Raw genomic sequence first — 16,629 nt, 5'->3', positions numbered from 1 at the left:
TCAGTTTTCTATCAATCATCACCCCCAGATCTCTTGTCTTCCCTACCTCCAGTACAGCTCCTCCAATTGAGTACGCATCCTCCCATCGATGGATCCCAAACCTCAAGACTTTACATTTTGCTGCATTGAACCGACAACCCCATTTATTTGCCCATCTGTCTAGTTTATTCTAAATCCTCTTGCAGGGCTGCCACATCTGCACTATTACTGATAACCCTTCCCAGCTTCACATCATCAGCAAACAACTGAATGTCCCCTTGCAATCTATTGACAATATCACTGATATAAAGATTGAACAATACAGGTCCCAGTACTGATCCCTGTGGAACCCCACTTGTAACCTTCTGCTTCCTTGATATTGCCCCATCATACACAACTCTCTGATACCTATCAGTCAGCCAATCCTGAATCCATGTGACTAACCCGACATTTAAACCCATGTGCTGCAACTTAAATATCAACTTATCATGTGGCACCCTGTAAAACGCCTTTTGGAAAATCCAAAAAAATGGCAGTATATGTCTTTCCCTCATCAACTGCTCTTGTCACTTTATTATAAAAGACAATCATATTACTAAAGCAAGAGCATCCCTTAACAAATTCATGTTGATTCTCACAGATAACATTACCCTCATCTACCCAACGCTGTATATAGTTCCTCACTAATTTCTCCAAGACCTTAACAACTACTGATGACACACAAACAGGCCTATAATTAGACACTTCCAGTTTGCTTCTGCCCTTATGCAGTGGCACTATCTTACCTTCCATTCCATTCTCTGGATACCTTTCCTTCAGGCAGACTTTTATTGAAAAGCCAGGTCAACGGAGCTGTCAGTTCTTTAGCACGTTCTCTCAAAACCCATAGTGAAATACCATCCAGTCTAACAGCTTTATTGGTATCCAGAGAACTCAGTATTTGGAACACATTCTCCTCTAAACCCTGATCCTGCCCTATCCCTCTAATATTAAAAACTTCTCCAGGATGAAATACTCCACTATGTCCTCTGCATCAGTCACTCTATTCCCATTTTTATCCCGCAATGTCATTCATCCACAATCGTTTCTCCGCCTACTGGCCACATAGTTAAAAAATTCTCTAGGATTTTCTTTGGATCTTAGTGCCAATCTCTTCTCATATTCCGGTTTTGCCTTCTTCACCATTCTGGTCACTCTCCTGGCCTGCATCTTATATTCTTCGTATATCTGTCCTCCACCCCTCTCCTTGTATATCTTCCATAATCTCTTTTTCAACTGCAGTTCCTGTTTGATATCGTTTGTCATCCACTTTACACCAAATTGTGTCCACTTCTTCACCCGTGGAATACAGCTTACTATTGCTGCTAACAAATATTCTTTCACAATTTCCCAAGCACTAATGATATCCTGGCCTTCCAATTCTGCCCTCCATGGAACTGCCTCTAGTTGATACCTAAGACTACTATAATCACCCACCTTATAATTCACGTGTGTTCCCTTTTCTTTGATACACCTGCATGTCTGTTCATTTTCCAAGTCAAAACCACATGGTCACTCTCTCCAACTGGTGGGAGAGATGTCATCTCACTTATTATCAGCTCTTCTGATACTATGACCAAATCCAAAACTCTTGAGCCTCTTGTTCCCTCCATCACATGCTGCCGAAGACATTTGTCCCTCAAGAATTCCAGAAATTCTATCCCCTTCTTACTACTTGCATTTTCCTCTTCCCTGCTTATACTGCTGTAGTTAAAATCTTCCATAACAATCATTCTTCTTGCACTTGCCAAGCTCAACTGCCTAAACATCTGCTGTTCCCCACCCTCTGTGCTGCCTGGTTTATAGCAACACCCCAATAAATATCCTGTCTTGGCCACTTCTACATTTTCAAAACCGTTTGTCACTGCCTTCCAAAGCCTCTACTCTAGGAGGACATAAGTCATCACTTATCATAAGCAGTACTCCACCACTATGTTTTCCTTTCCTATCCTGCCAAAAAATGCTGTACTCTGCCACTTTATATATATATATATATATATATTTCCCATCCAAGATAATTAAAAGTATTTATCTGTTCTGTTATTTTATTATTAGTAATTATTTCATTTCTGACCTGAGTTTGTCCACAAAATGCCATTGTTTTAGTTCTGTTTATAGATATTTTCATTCCAAACTGTTCTATTATAATGTTAAATTGTATATTGCTCTTTGAATTGTCTTATCTGATATTATTACCTGATCACCTGCAAATAGTAACAATTTATTCAGGGAATTTCTATACCTGGAGTATTTAAAAGGATTCACTGTATTAGTATTTCATTAATATAAATATTTAAGTGTTGGAGATAGAACATTCCTGCCTTACACTTTGGTTTATAGATTGTTTTTCAGACATATTTTTATTTCATTATCTTTGTTTATATTCAGTATTGCTTATAATAAAATATTAGGTATATTTATTCTTTGTAATATATCAGACAATGTCTTTTTACTTTATCAATTTTTTTTCATTATCTGTAAACAAAAGGTAGTTTCTGAATTAAATGATCTTTTCTCTATAAATAGTTTTAAGCAAAAAGCTGCAATCATTGTAGATCCTTATCTTAGAATAATTAATGAAAAACTGAAAATATAATTAGAATGTCAGTGAATTTAGAAAATTCATTGACATTCTAATTATATTTTCAGTTTTTCATTAATTATTCTGTTATGTTTTGTTGCATGTATTAAATAAAGTAATACCTCTTTAATTTTTATCCCCTTTTTTTTAAATATAGGCAATTCCATTTTTTATTGGTATTTGTTATATATTTTATTTAAAAATTTTAATAATCTGAAGAAATTTTTTTCAGCGAATTTATTCAGTTTGGAGTTTATCCCATCTTCTGATGTGAATTTATCATTTTTTTAATTTATTTTACTTAGGTTTACTTTTAATTTTTTCATTGTTATTATATTATCTAGATCATTTAAAAAAATTTTTGGTGTAATTTTTTTTATTGTTATCATTATTTTTTCAAAGATCTGTAAATAATCTAAGAATTCTTTTAAATTTATTTTGCATTTATCAGTTTTTTATATCTGCATTCATATGCTTTAGTTTTATAGGTATTTGGTATTATTTCATTTTTTAGGTATGATACTGGTTTCTCTTTAGACTATTACTTTTTTCTTTTATTTTTTTTAATATATTCAATTTTGACTTTACTACTTAACCATCTTTGTTTTGTCTAAAGTAACGGAGAAGATTATCAGCAATCAGCTTCTTCAACACCTTGAACAGTTAACTCATTCGTGACCACTAGAATGGATTTCACCACTTCAGATCCACAGAGATCTCCTGGCCTGCATCACTCACATTTGGACCCATTCTGTGGAAATATTTAGAGAAACTGCTATTGCCCTTAACATCTCCAAGGTTTTTGATAAGGTCTGGCATCGAGGGCTTCTCAACAAGTTATCATTTGGACTGCATCTGTTCTTGTGTAAATGGATTGCTTGTTTTCTCTCAAATTGATCCCTACATGGTGTTCTCTCCTCACTTTCCTGTCAATGCCAGTGTCCTCTGGACTTTGTCATTTCACCCACCCTCTCCTTGATTTATATAAATGAGCTGCTCTCATTGGCTGCAAACCCTATTCATAGTTTTGCTGATGATAGCACACCCCCACTCATCCTTTTCATATGACAGGCCTTGTAATGCTCCATCAATTCATTCTTCAAGATCATCTATAACAAGTGCCTTGATTGGGACGAAAGCAGCTTAGTCAACTTTAATGCTTCCAAAAGATTTGTTTGTTTTCCCATACAAAAGTCTTCAGATCTCTGCTTTTGATAATGCTGAGCTTAATAGTCAAGACTAAATCTCTCTTCTTGGACTGACTCTTACTCTGAACCTTTCCTGGCCCATCATATCATTCTGTATCATCATCTTCCAAAAAACTTGGAAGATGATGATATGTCAAGACTGCACTTAACTGCCAAACAGTTACTTACTCATTGTAATACTGTTCTCTCATGTATGGAATGGTACACCTAAGACCCTAAAAATTTCTTGATGCTGTTCAGAAAAGGGTGGTTTAGTTGGTAAATGACATTTCTCTTAGACTCTTCAGCCACTAAATTTCTGCATTCTTTCTCTTCTACAGACATTATCATGGCCATTGTTTAGCAGAACTAGCACCCATTATGCCTCCTGTTTCTGCTAGATCTATAGGTACTCATACTACAGCTACTCATCCTTTTACAGTTGAACTGCATACTTGCTGAATTTGTTACTTCCAGTCATCTTTCATTTGTGATACTTTTTGTTATTAACTTCATTTGGATTTCATGCCATCCAAGAATCAATCAGCATATGCTCATTAAATTTTATGTAAAAAATGGTCTAGTAGCAGCAACAACAAAAAATGGCTGCAAGAGTTTTTTAAGTAGTTTCATGAATCTGTAAAATCAGTTATGCTGGTTGTTTCTTTGATCACAATATTATGCATAAATTTTCCATAAATCAAGCCATTAACCAAGCATTTGTATGTAGAAAATCCCTCTCCTACATCTCTTATGTAATAAACAGCCACAGAAGTCTAATGGTGAATAGAAACTTCAGTGACACTGTTGCCATGTAATTAGTCACAGCTGGTACTATAATTTTTGGTAAACAGTGTAATTGCTATTGCAAAAGTTGCTAGACTAGGATTAGTTCATATCATGGATGGGTATGAACTTATTGAAGCAATTAAAAAAAATATATTGTTAATATATTTAATGTTTTCACTTTCTAAAGAAAGTGAAGTAAAGTCCAGTTATTATTATTTTTTTTTAATAATACCATCCACAAAAGGTTACAAACCCATAACTCATTAGTATTAAGATTTTTCTCTCTAGAGTAAGATTCCCAAGTTATCTAAGCTTTATCTTAAAAGACCAAACAACATATTGTTTTCAAGCCATCACTTCATACTTGCAGTAAGCAGGTGGTGGTCTCACAAACAAAATCTACCATCTAAAGAATTATTATCTGTGATACAATAGTACTCAAAAAGACCCACAGCCTATAGTTGGTTGAAGCTGTTATTTACCCACCAATTCAGCAGCCTAAATGCCCAAAAATATTATGACAGTGTATTAGAAAATTGTTTGGGTTTGTATAATTTCAATCCACCTATATCTTGGTCTTCCTCTGGGTCGTTTTGCTGCCAACCTGGCAGAGAACACTTGTTTTGCTAATCTTTCCTCGCCCATTCTGTTTAAGTGACCATACCACCTGAGATTAGCTCTGCTAACGCATTCCTGGATGCTGACAATGCCAAGTTCTTTCCTAATATCCTCGTTTTTAATATGATACTGCCATTGATGCCATCTGTTCACGCCTCTAATCTTTTTCAGGACTCTCATATCTGTGGTCTCTAGTCTTTGGTCAAGTGTTTTACTTCTGACCCAGCTCTCAGATCCATAAGTTAAAACTGGTTTGAACACTGTCTTGTATACAGCTAATTTAGTGTTCCGACTAATTTCTCTCTTATTCCATATGAATTTATTCAATTGACTTCCCACCATACCAGCTTTGCTGATTCTGTTGTCTATTTTTATATTTAATTTACCATCTTCACTAAAAATCGTGCCTAAATAGCTGAAATGTTTTACTTGTTCCACAGGTTCTCCATTCACAACACAGTTGACATTTTCAATGATTCTGCCTATTTTCATTGTCTTTGTCTTTTTATTGCTGACCTTCATACCATATCTATTACAATAGCTATTCAATTTAGTCAGAGAAGCTTGCAGACTTGTAGCGGATTTATTTAGAAGTATAACATCATCTGCATAAAGCAAAGAGCTGATATTAACATTTCCAATTTTGATATCATGTTTAATACCACTTTCCTTCATAATGTGATCCATATAGATAATGAATAACAGAGGGGATAATGTACATCCTTGTCTCACACCAGATTTAACATAAAACCATCTTCCTGTACTTCCTTCAACTCTAACTGCTGACTTACAACTCAAATAAAGACTAAGTATTGCTTGATATAATGCCCCATTGACACCATATAACTGCAGCGTATCGAATAGCTTCTCTCTTGGCACCTTGTCATATGCCTTTTCCAGATTGACAAAACTTAAATACAGATCTTTGTTATATTCCCATGCTTTCTCGACTATTTGTCGTAAAGTGAAAATCTGATCTTGACAGCCTCTATTTGGCCTGAATCCAGCTTGTTCTTCACCAAGCTTTTCTTCCACAATTCTTCTCAACCGTTTCTCAAGTATACTTGCATAGATCTTGCCAGGAACACTCAGTAGGGATATACCTCTGTAATTCTCCCATTCAGTTTTATTTCCCTTTTTATATATGGGTACTATGAGAGCTCTACTCCAATCATCGGGAATTCGTCCCTCTGTCCATGCTTTCTGAACTATGCAGTGCAGCCACTGTAAGACTCTTATACCACCATACTTCAGCATTTCTGGTCGAATATCATCTACCCCTGCTGCCTTTCCACATTTCAAGCCTTTGGCTTTTTCTACTTCAAGTATGGATATGTATTCCTGACTGCATGCCTGGTCAATGTTTTTTACCACTGTGCTATCATCACTGCTTGTTTCATTTAGCAGTTTTTCAAAGTAATTACTCCATACTTCAAGGATATCTTTTTCTCCCGTTTTCAATCGTCACCTTTATCATCTCTAATTCCTTTTATAGCACTCTTTCCTCCATTCTTATGCTTCTTCAACAATCTCCAGAATATTTTGCCACCTTCTTGATATTTATTTTCTATATTCTTGCCAAAGTCCTCCCATGACTTTTGTTTAGCTAGTTTTACACAGTGTTTAGCATTCTTGCATTTGTCTCTATATTCTCTAAGAGCACAAGCTGACTTATTTGACAGGAACTTTTGGTATGCTTTCTTCTTTTCCTTCACTGCCTCTTTAACTTCCTGTGTCCACCAGGGAGTTCTGATTTTTTTATCCTTACAGACAACCTTACCACACGCCTCTCTGGCAGAATCAATCAATGTTTTCTTCAGAGTTTGCCACTGAATCTCCAAGGTTTGGTTCCTGTTCTCAAACTCTTTCATTTTCTTTTCAATAATCTTTCTGTATTTTAGTCTACAGTTCACATCTGAGAGCTGCTCAACTTTTATTCGCTTTAAAACTTTCTTACGTGTTATTCTTTTCAATATGAAATTCAATTTTATCCTGCTCAAGACTAAATAGTGATCACTTCCAATTTCAAATCCTCTGTACACTCTGGTGTCCTGCACCAGGGAGAAAACATCACTATCAACAATAACATAGTCAATGAGACTTTTCTTATTCCTAGCCTCTTCTCTCCATGTGAATTTGTGCACATTTTTATGTTGGAACATGGTGTTAGTAATAACCAGGCCATGTCCTGAGCAGAAATCCAACAGATATTTGCCATTATTATTAGCTTTGCTCTTTTCTCCAAATTTTCCTCAAATATTTTTGTATGTCTCACAATCATTTCCTACTCTGCTATTTAGATCCCCAACAAGGACCAACTTTTCATTTTTCATTGTGTCAGTTGCTTTTTCTAAAGCCTCAAAAAATTCCTCCACTTCTACCTTAGTAGAACCTTCTGTGGCACAAATAAGTCTCATTGTCCAGTTCCCCATTCTCATATTTGCCCACATTACTCTACTTGAGACTGACTGCCATTCAAGAAGATTAGCCTCGTATTTTGTGTTGAATACTATGGCTACTCCTTCTTTTCCTTGATTGTCATTGCCTGAATATAACATTTTGTATTTATTGCTCAGAAAGATCTCACCAGTTTTGGTCTTTTTTGTTTCAGTCACTCCTATTATGTCGATCTGGTACTTATCTAATTCCTCAGCTAGCTCCATTTCTTTGCCATTCAGGCTTCTTACGTTGATAGTACCGATCTTTAACTTTGGTGATGTTGAGTTGGGGTTTATTTTCAGATTTGTTCCAGTAGCTGATTTTTCGCTGTTCGCCCAGCTTCCTTGGCGAAAACAACGGGGGCCTTGTTTAACCGGGCGACGCCCCAGCCAGCATGAAATTTTGTCATGTTGTACCATCATTCTATAATTTGGTTTAACCAATAAGAATACAATTTGGTCGGCTAAATCCCAAATTGCCAGCCCATCCTCGTCCGTTCAGTATCCAAGTAGATACCCAACAAGGTGAACCACGAGAAGGTGAGGATTGGACATTAGGTCAGAAGCCCTGGTAAAAATTATTTTCAATGAAATCCGGTTATCAGTTAGCAGTAATGCCCACATAATAGATTATTCCATTTTTTATTATGACTTCTAACAAATTTATTAACACCAACAGAGATGTCATTCCTTCTCACCCCCCCTACGCATCTCTCTCCGTGCCCAAAGCCAACATTCAATATCCCTTTCTTTCTCTTTAGCTGAACAAAAAATGCTATATATCTAACTGTATGCTTTTCCAGACAAAATAGAAGTATTAACAAAAACTGTTCCCATCCCCAAAGGTTCTTAGAATAATATATTGAGGCACAAACCAAAGTAGAAAATGATCCCAACAAAGATGCTTTTCAAAATAAATATAAAGAAATATCATACAGTAGCAAACAAATTAATCTGAACACTCACATTTTAAAGAAAAATTCTAATTTTGCAAGAAAATAAGTACAAAAATTAAACTCCAACTTTATCTAATAATTTTCATGTGCTCCTCTGTTCTTAATAAGTTCATTAATTTGTTTAGGCATGGATTCTACCAATGTAGAACATATTTTTCTTATTTCTGCATCTTGAAACCTTACTTTTATAATGGATTGTATTTAGTTATGCTTTGTATCACAATTCAGTTTTCCAAGTCGCTTTTTTATTATTGCCCACACAAAGTTTCTGTTGGTTAATGTCAGAGTTATCTGGCCACTGAAGCAATTAAATGTTATGATATTTCAGAAACTCTTTCACTTTTTTTTTTTTTTTTTAAAGTGTGGCAAGAACTTGTTGGGAGATGAGTTCTTGTCTTTCTGGATCTGTGGGGCCACTCTTTCTCCACTATTTTATGTATTGGTCACTTTTCATCATACCATCAATAGGCACAAGTTATCTTGGACCGTCATGTGTAAAACAACTCCAGAATATTTTCTTACCTGGGTATTTAGGAGCCTGTTGAAAGTGGGCTGGAGATGTCTTTATAGCCGCTGATTTGCAAACATAGTGTATTCTCTCTCCTTGTACAAAGAAATGGCTCTCATCTGAGAATATGACCTTCCACTTCTTAACAGTCCAATCTTTGTGGGCTTTTGCCAATTGGTGCCTCTTTTCTGCATAGCCTTTGTCAACAGTTCCTTTTTTGGTCTGTGGGCAGCTCCCTGCTTCCAGCAATCTTCAACAGAATGTCATGTCAGAAGCATTAATTTCACTAGCTGCCAAGTCTCTAATTAAGTCTACAACCTTAGATTCATTTTGCTTTTCCTAACTAGTAAACAATCTTGAGTAAGTGTAGTTTTCCATTTTTCACCTACATTTTCTCTTCTGTCAGGAGAAATGATACCTCTTTAAAATCGCATTAGCAATGCCCAAACCAGCACCACACTCATTGGCAACTTGTCTTTGAGTCATAGATGTGTGCTGAGAAAGAGTACCTATTTTTGAACACTATCTTGGAGATGTATCCATTTTATAGCTACACAAAATGAATAAAACGATAGGAATGTCAGCTTGTTTAGACTATTAAAATCGCACAGCATTATTAATAAACATTGTAGGTACGGTTAAAACATGCAGCACTCAACCAAAATAGTGAACCAAAACTAGTAAACTGAAATTATTTTGCAATTATTTTGAACTAAAAACCAAAAACGAAAACCAAAAGCTTATAAAATTCGGCTTGTTTGGATTAATTTTTTTTTAGTCTAAATAATAAAATGAACAGAATACAGTTGAATATCATATTGAAAAGAAATATATTCAAGAAAATTTTAAAGAATGAATGTTAAGCACCTTTCAGAGGTGAATTGTAGATGTAAAAAGAAATGGATTTTTATATCTTATATAGTGAAAGCTGTGCATATTCATAACTAAAAATTCACAACTATGCCACAGTAATTAACTTTTTAATATGCAAATATTTCATCTTAAGTATCATAAGATGTCATCAATACAGTTATTAAACAACAGGAATTGCATTCAAAAACATTAATGCATGTGTGTGCTTACGTTGGAATCCCTCTGTGTATACAGTAGGGTGTTCAAGGATTAAAAACTATTGGTCTGTAATTAAATTAAAATAATTGATAAATTTATTTTATACAATTGAGGATAATAATCTTTTTTTTTTTTTAATTCCTTCCACATTAACTCAGTAACTTAAATGTCTGTCATATCGATTCTCTTTCCCCTATTCACAAGGCTTTGCATGTTGCATTCTCTTAATCTGTCTCTATATCCCACATCTGGAAGACCAGTATCCAGATCAGACCGGTAAAAGGATCCAGAGACAACCTTAGTTGTCTCTGGATCCTTTTTGGTATATCCTCATCAACATGAAAACCAGAGGACTGAATCTTTTGTGTACTTTTGGCACTGTCTTATCCTCCTTCCACTCCTTAGGAATTTGTCCCATTGCAAAAACTCATTGATAATGTCATAGTCAGTTCCTTAGCACATTGTCTTAAAACAAGTGGTGAAATCTTAGGCATGGAATCTCTCACACCTTACTGATATTACACTCCTTCCCCAGACCTAAAAATCATCCCCACATCCTTGATTACCTTAATCTTTTCTTGTGCACTCACCTACTCCAGATACCATAATCTACACTTCTCATGCATTGTCTCCCTTTCCACTGTGACTCTCCCTATTTCTCTGTCTTGTATTCCTTCTTGTTCTCTTCACTTGTGCCACTCATTTCTCCATTGGCAGTCTTCTACCTCACTCTCCTGCTCTTCCACAACACCTTTTGCTTCCTCAGGTCTTCCATTCAGTTCAGTCATCATTTTCTCCAACTGACTCACACCAAATCCATTTAAATGTAGCCCATCTCCTTTATACATCTCTATTCATCCCACATTCAAAATGAACTCTTTTCTCCTAACATAACTCTGCTAGCATACCATTCATAATCTTTGCTCGTCTTATCAACTCAGATTATCTGGCAACACACTGACTGCCTTACCTACCTTGCTATTATCTATACCAGCCTCCTAACATCTGTACTTCATTCTCCTTGTTACCAGTGAAATCATTTGTGTCAACTAGCACTACCAACTCTTGATCACATACTCCTCTTATCCAATGCTTCAATCACCCTGCTCATTCAACTTCCCTTTGCACCTTTACACTCACCACACCTCTTATCATCGAATCCCCAAACTCTCATATCATTCGATATTTCTTTTCAAATCTTTTGTTCCATTCATCCTCACATTCCCATGCAAATCTCTTATGTTATCTTGACCAACTCCACTTTCATCCCTTCAATTAATTTCTCACTGCCATTTATGGCGATCACATTTTCACTACGTGGCACGTCTGCTTTCTTACTGCTCACTGCCACCAGCTACTACGTCTGCTCTCTTACTGTTAACTCAGTGCTGTCTACACATGCTCTCTTATCGTTACTGTTCAAGCACTCAACCATACCACTGTAAAATGAATGGTTATTGTGGCTTTGGTGTGATCTCTGTCTATCTTTTTTTTTTGCGCACTTATTATTTAATTAATTTCCTTATCTTTACTTTATCTATACTCTGATTTATTATTATTATACCTTCTATATCTCTATTCTTTCATTAAACTTATTTAATCCTCCTTTTAACTTTATCTTTTCCTTTCATGTACTCTGTTAACTTTAATCTCTTTGCTCTACCTTCAGTATTCCTTCCTTATACCTAGAAATTTATTTTTTATTAAAGACCGTGCCACTAGGTCTCCATGTGGCATAATAAAATATCAATACTTCCAGTAAAGGCCCATCTCAATAATTATTTACAGTCGTGGCTAACTCTTAACTCTAATTCGTACCTATTTTTAAACTCCCTGCTCACAGGATCGCTTTTTTTTTTTTTTTTTTTGGAATAGTGCATTGCGTAAAAGATCAGGCAGCACTCTTTGTAAATAAAACAAACATGTTTATCTATGCTGAAACAATCATACAAATTATACATTAATGGAATGCTACTTTTAACTCCTCTCTAAGATAAACACTTTAGAGGAAACTTTCTTTAGGACATTTATTTAAGCAAGCAACAAAATACAAATAATACATATAATTAAGCAGTTTAATTAGATAACTATCAGCCCATTTACAATTTAGGAATTATCATGCCTTGATTAACTATGACCATAAATTCCAGCCTTCACTTAATATATATTTTTGTTTATGCAAACTATTTTTCATAGCACTATATATATAGTAATTTTATAATTTTATCAGTCCTCCTAAAACAGTCTTTTACAATAAAAAAAATTACTTTGAAAACAACTTCTCTTTATCCAAACTAATTTTCATTCTACTATATATAGTAATTCTATAAAATTATCAGTCCTTCACAACATAAGAAAATTTACAACGAAAGTAAACTCACATGACTCCTTCATCAGTATAGTGCACTTGTTTGTACTTCCTTTACAGATTTCCTGGATTCCTCTCTATGTCAGGTCTTGGGCTATCACTTTAGAGGTTTCATCGATACTGTATTCTCCTTTGGAATGGTTCGCGGGTACTGGAGCACGATTTTCTGGTGTAATAGATACTCGGATGTAAGGTCAGACGATCAAGGCTTAGTCATCCTGGTCCTGGGCTGCTATTTGCTCTGAAAGTTTTCACCTCTGGTTCTCCCTCCACGACCTCATCCAGATTTCACGTGTCCATGGATCGACTCCCTCCACTTTTTTCTCCTGGCGTCAACTCTGCTGATGGTCGATGCTCGATAACTTTTCTGTGATTCTTATATTTGGATTTTCGCGGGACCCTGAGTGAAGGTTTGGGATCCCAAACGTTCCCGCGGAAACTATCGACGAAGGTCTGAGACCCTCGTACTTTCATGCGCAGACTTTTAATCTTCTTGAAAGCGCAGACTTCTAGCTCTCCCTGAAGTGCACGTTTAATCGTTTTAACAACATACCTGACCAGCTTCTGATGTATACCGCCCTCTTTTACTATTTACCTTGAAGGCGGTATCAGATTGGCTTTGGATACAATAGGTTTCCTCTATACTAAATACTAACATCAAATACATTTCCGAATTCTAAAGTATTGCCCTTGAACTTCTATTTTAAGATATCTTCTGTTTACTCTATTTATCATGTTAATTCCTCTGGGTTTTTATACATGGGCTTTTGGTATTACTTACATAGAAAATTACATTACCTTGAACTTAACATATTCATACATTTTCTATTTACACAATTTTGCGTGTTAATTCCTCTGAGATTCAATACATGCATGCGTGGCCTTTTAGTGTTATTTACATATCATCATCATCATCATCATACGTATCAAGGATTTAGGCCTAGCGTGGCCTGTTCCGGCCTTAGAAATCATCGTTGAATCGTTTAAGAGGACGTCCTGGTTTTCTTTTTCCTAATGGCTTGTACTTTAAGGCTTGTTTTGATAATCTTTCTGTTTTCATTCTTTCAACGTGTTCCATCCATTTATGTTTATATTTTTTAATTTTTTCTATTACTGGTTCTTGGTTTAATTCTTTCATAATATCTTCGTTTCTTTTGTGATCAAATAGGGTATACTTTGCAGTTTTTCTCATAAACTTCATTTCTGCTGTTGTTAATCTTTGTTTGTCTTTTTGTTTTATTGTCCAGATTTCACTTCCATACATTAAGACCGGTAGGGCTAATGTATTGTATACTTTTAGCCTGGTTTGTTTTTGAACTAGGTTTGGTTTAAATATAGAGTTAATTACACCTGTTATTTTTAAATATTTTGCAATTTTTACGTTTATATCTTTTTCATTTTCATATGTGATAATACATCCTAGGTAGTTAAATGAATTCACCTGTTCTAAGATCTTGTTATCTATTACTATTTTAGTTCTTGCTGGATCTTGTCCTTTAAAGGCCATAGTTTTTGATTTTTCTGTTGATATTATCATACCATAATCTTTGGATATCTCATTTAGATTTAAAATAGCTTTCTGTAAGTTATCTTCAGAATTTGTAATTATTATTTGGTCGTCTGCAAAGAGGAGAGTGTTTAAGTTAACTGTAGGTGAAAGTTTAATTCCTTGATGTAAATTTTTACTCCATTTTATTATTTCATTTAAGTAGATATTAAAAAGAATTGCTGAGAGGGGACATCCCTGTCGGACCCCTTGGTTTATCTCTCTTGTATATGATAGCTCGTGATTTAATCTTATTTGTATTTGATTATTTTCATATATACTTGTGACAGCTTTTAGGATATTATTTGGTATTTGTCTTTCTTTTAATATGTTTCTTTTAACTTTGTCAAATGCTTTTTCAAAGTCAATAAATGCAATATGTGTTTCTAAATTATATTCTCTTCTTTTCTCTTATTAATTTTAGGCAAAAGGCTGGGTCTATACATGATCGTCCTTTTCTAAATCCATTCTGTACCTCTAGAATAAAGTTTTCGGAATATTTCATTAGTTTGTTATTTAAGATTCTGCTATATATTTTGTAACAGGAATTTGGTATACTGATACCTCTATAGTTTTTAGGGTCATCTCTATTATCTTTCTTAAAGATAGGAATCACAGTTGCTTTTTTCCATTCTATTGGGGGGATACCAGTTGAGTAAATTTTATTTAAAAATAATAAGAGTCTTTCTTTGAATCTTGTTCCTGCATATTTATATAGTTCTGAACCTAGCTTATCTTTATTTTTTACATATTATATGTTATATATAATATGTAAAATATATAATATAATACATACGTTACATATTATATGTATTTTACATATAATGTTACAAATTTACTTTTGGATGTGACCCCTGTAAAAGTCGATGCATTAAAAATTGGGAAAATTTACGCTGCATCGATTTTACACCACCAACTCCGCTCACTCCAGTAATAAATACAAATATAATTTCTGGTGTATTTATTGAGATTTTTGTTCAAGAGTAGCTTGAACTCATCCATAAATTACATGCCATTTTCTGCATATTTAGACACCTTCTTGTGTGTAACAAACTGATACACATAATCAGCTTCCTTCAAAGACCAGGTAACACACACACCCTCTCCTACAGTGTTCAAAGAGTTTCTCAAAAAGCAATTAATGCTGTTTTAATATCTTGGTATTATAATATAAAAATGATCATCAATTTATTATAATTCTCATAATTATTTATAATGATTATATAATTATAATCATTAATTTATTATAATATGCAAATTATTAGTGTAGCAATTACTGTAACATATACATTATGATTCACTTCAGTTAGTTATGCTTTATTTATTTAATAAGGCATAACTTTTCATGCCTTATTAAATCAGTTGAACTCATTGAACATAAATTTACTGGAAAGATGGGCTCAGGTTCATGGTGACACTGATGTTTTCCTTTTCCTCATGAGCAGTAATTGTTTTAATTTTTTTTTTTTACCTGTTCATATAGTGTTATATATGCACTTGCTGCTTAAAGCTCATGTTTCACAAAACAAGTGACTTAAGCAGTATCGCTGAAGCAAAAGACATTTTAAATGTTTATCTCCATTGAATTGCACTATGCATTACTTCTGAAAATATTTATTTTTGTTTCTTGTAAATATAATTTTTATATCTTTACTATTATCTTGGGAGGTATTATCTCTGGACTTTGGAGTGTTGGTGGATAGGGAGATGAAGTTTAGTGGGGCACATTGCAAAAGTGGCTAAATCAGCTCATCAACTCACTTGGATGTTGAAAAATACTTTGACGAGCAGAGACAAGCAAGTTATTATTCCTCTGTACCGAGCCTTGATAAGACCTCATCTCGACTACTGTGCCCATATTTGGTCACCTAAGTTTCTTCTTGATGGGGAGGAGGTGGAGAGGATTCAGAGGCAAGTGACCAAGATGATAGCAGGTCTATGGAATGAACCTTATGAGAACAGGTTGAAGATTTGTGGGTTGCAGAAATTGGTTGATAGGCAGAAAAGGGGAGATATGATTGAGACATTCAAATTGCTAAATGTTTTCCATAGGATTAATTCAGAGGATATTTTTGAAATCAGGACTGGTGGTGGGAGAACTAGGAGACATCTATGGAAGCTGGGCAAGAGTGTGGTTATCAAGGGTGTTAGAGCTGGATTCTTTACTTTTAGAGTGGTAAATGAGTGGAATAAACTGCCAGAGTCTGTTGTGGGTGCTATGATAGTGAGCGAGTTCAAGGCAAGGTATGATAGATACTGTGAGAATGTCAAATAGTTGTATGGGCATGTTTAGGGCCTCCCTCGATGAGTCTAAGGACTCCCTGGAGTAGCCCATAATAATAATTATCAGGAGCACATTTTAGAATTAAGAATTGTTTTGCTAATAGCTTATCTTTAAACTGTCAGTCGGATAAGGATCCTAGATTTCAGCAGTCATGACAAACACTAATAAAGATTGCTGCTAATGCACAATGTTCATGCAATAATTGCACATTATTTAAAAAAAGAAAGAAAGAACGAATAAATTTCAGAGCCACTATCTGGCTGAA

General features: G+C 34.8%; 1 protein-coding gene across 2 annotated transcripts in view; it reads left to right on the top strand.

Annotated features, from left to right (window-relative positions):
- LOC150107519 (diphosphoinositol polyphosphate phosphohydrolase 1-like) overlaps nt 1–16,629 on the top strand; it is a 102,035-nt gene that overhangs the window by 22,349 nt on the left and 63,057 nt on the right. The window lies entirely within an intron of this gene.

This window comes from Typopeltis vanoorti, chromosome 4, assembly GCF_054136105.1.
Source record: "Typopeltis vanoorti isolate ZY-2024b chromosome 4, IOZ_Tvanoo_1.0, whole genome shotgun sequence".
NCBI lineage: Eukaryota > Metazoa > Arthropoda > Arachnida > Uropygi > Thelyphonidae > Typopeltis > Typopeltis vanoorti.
This window is presented reverse-complemented; position numbering and strand designations above follow the sequence as displayed.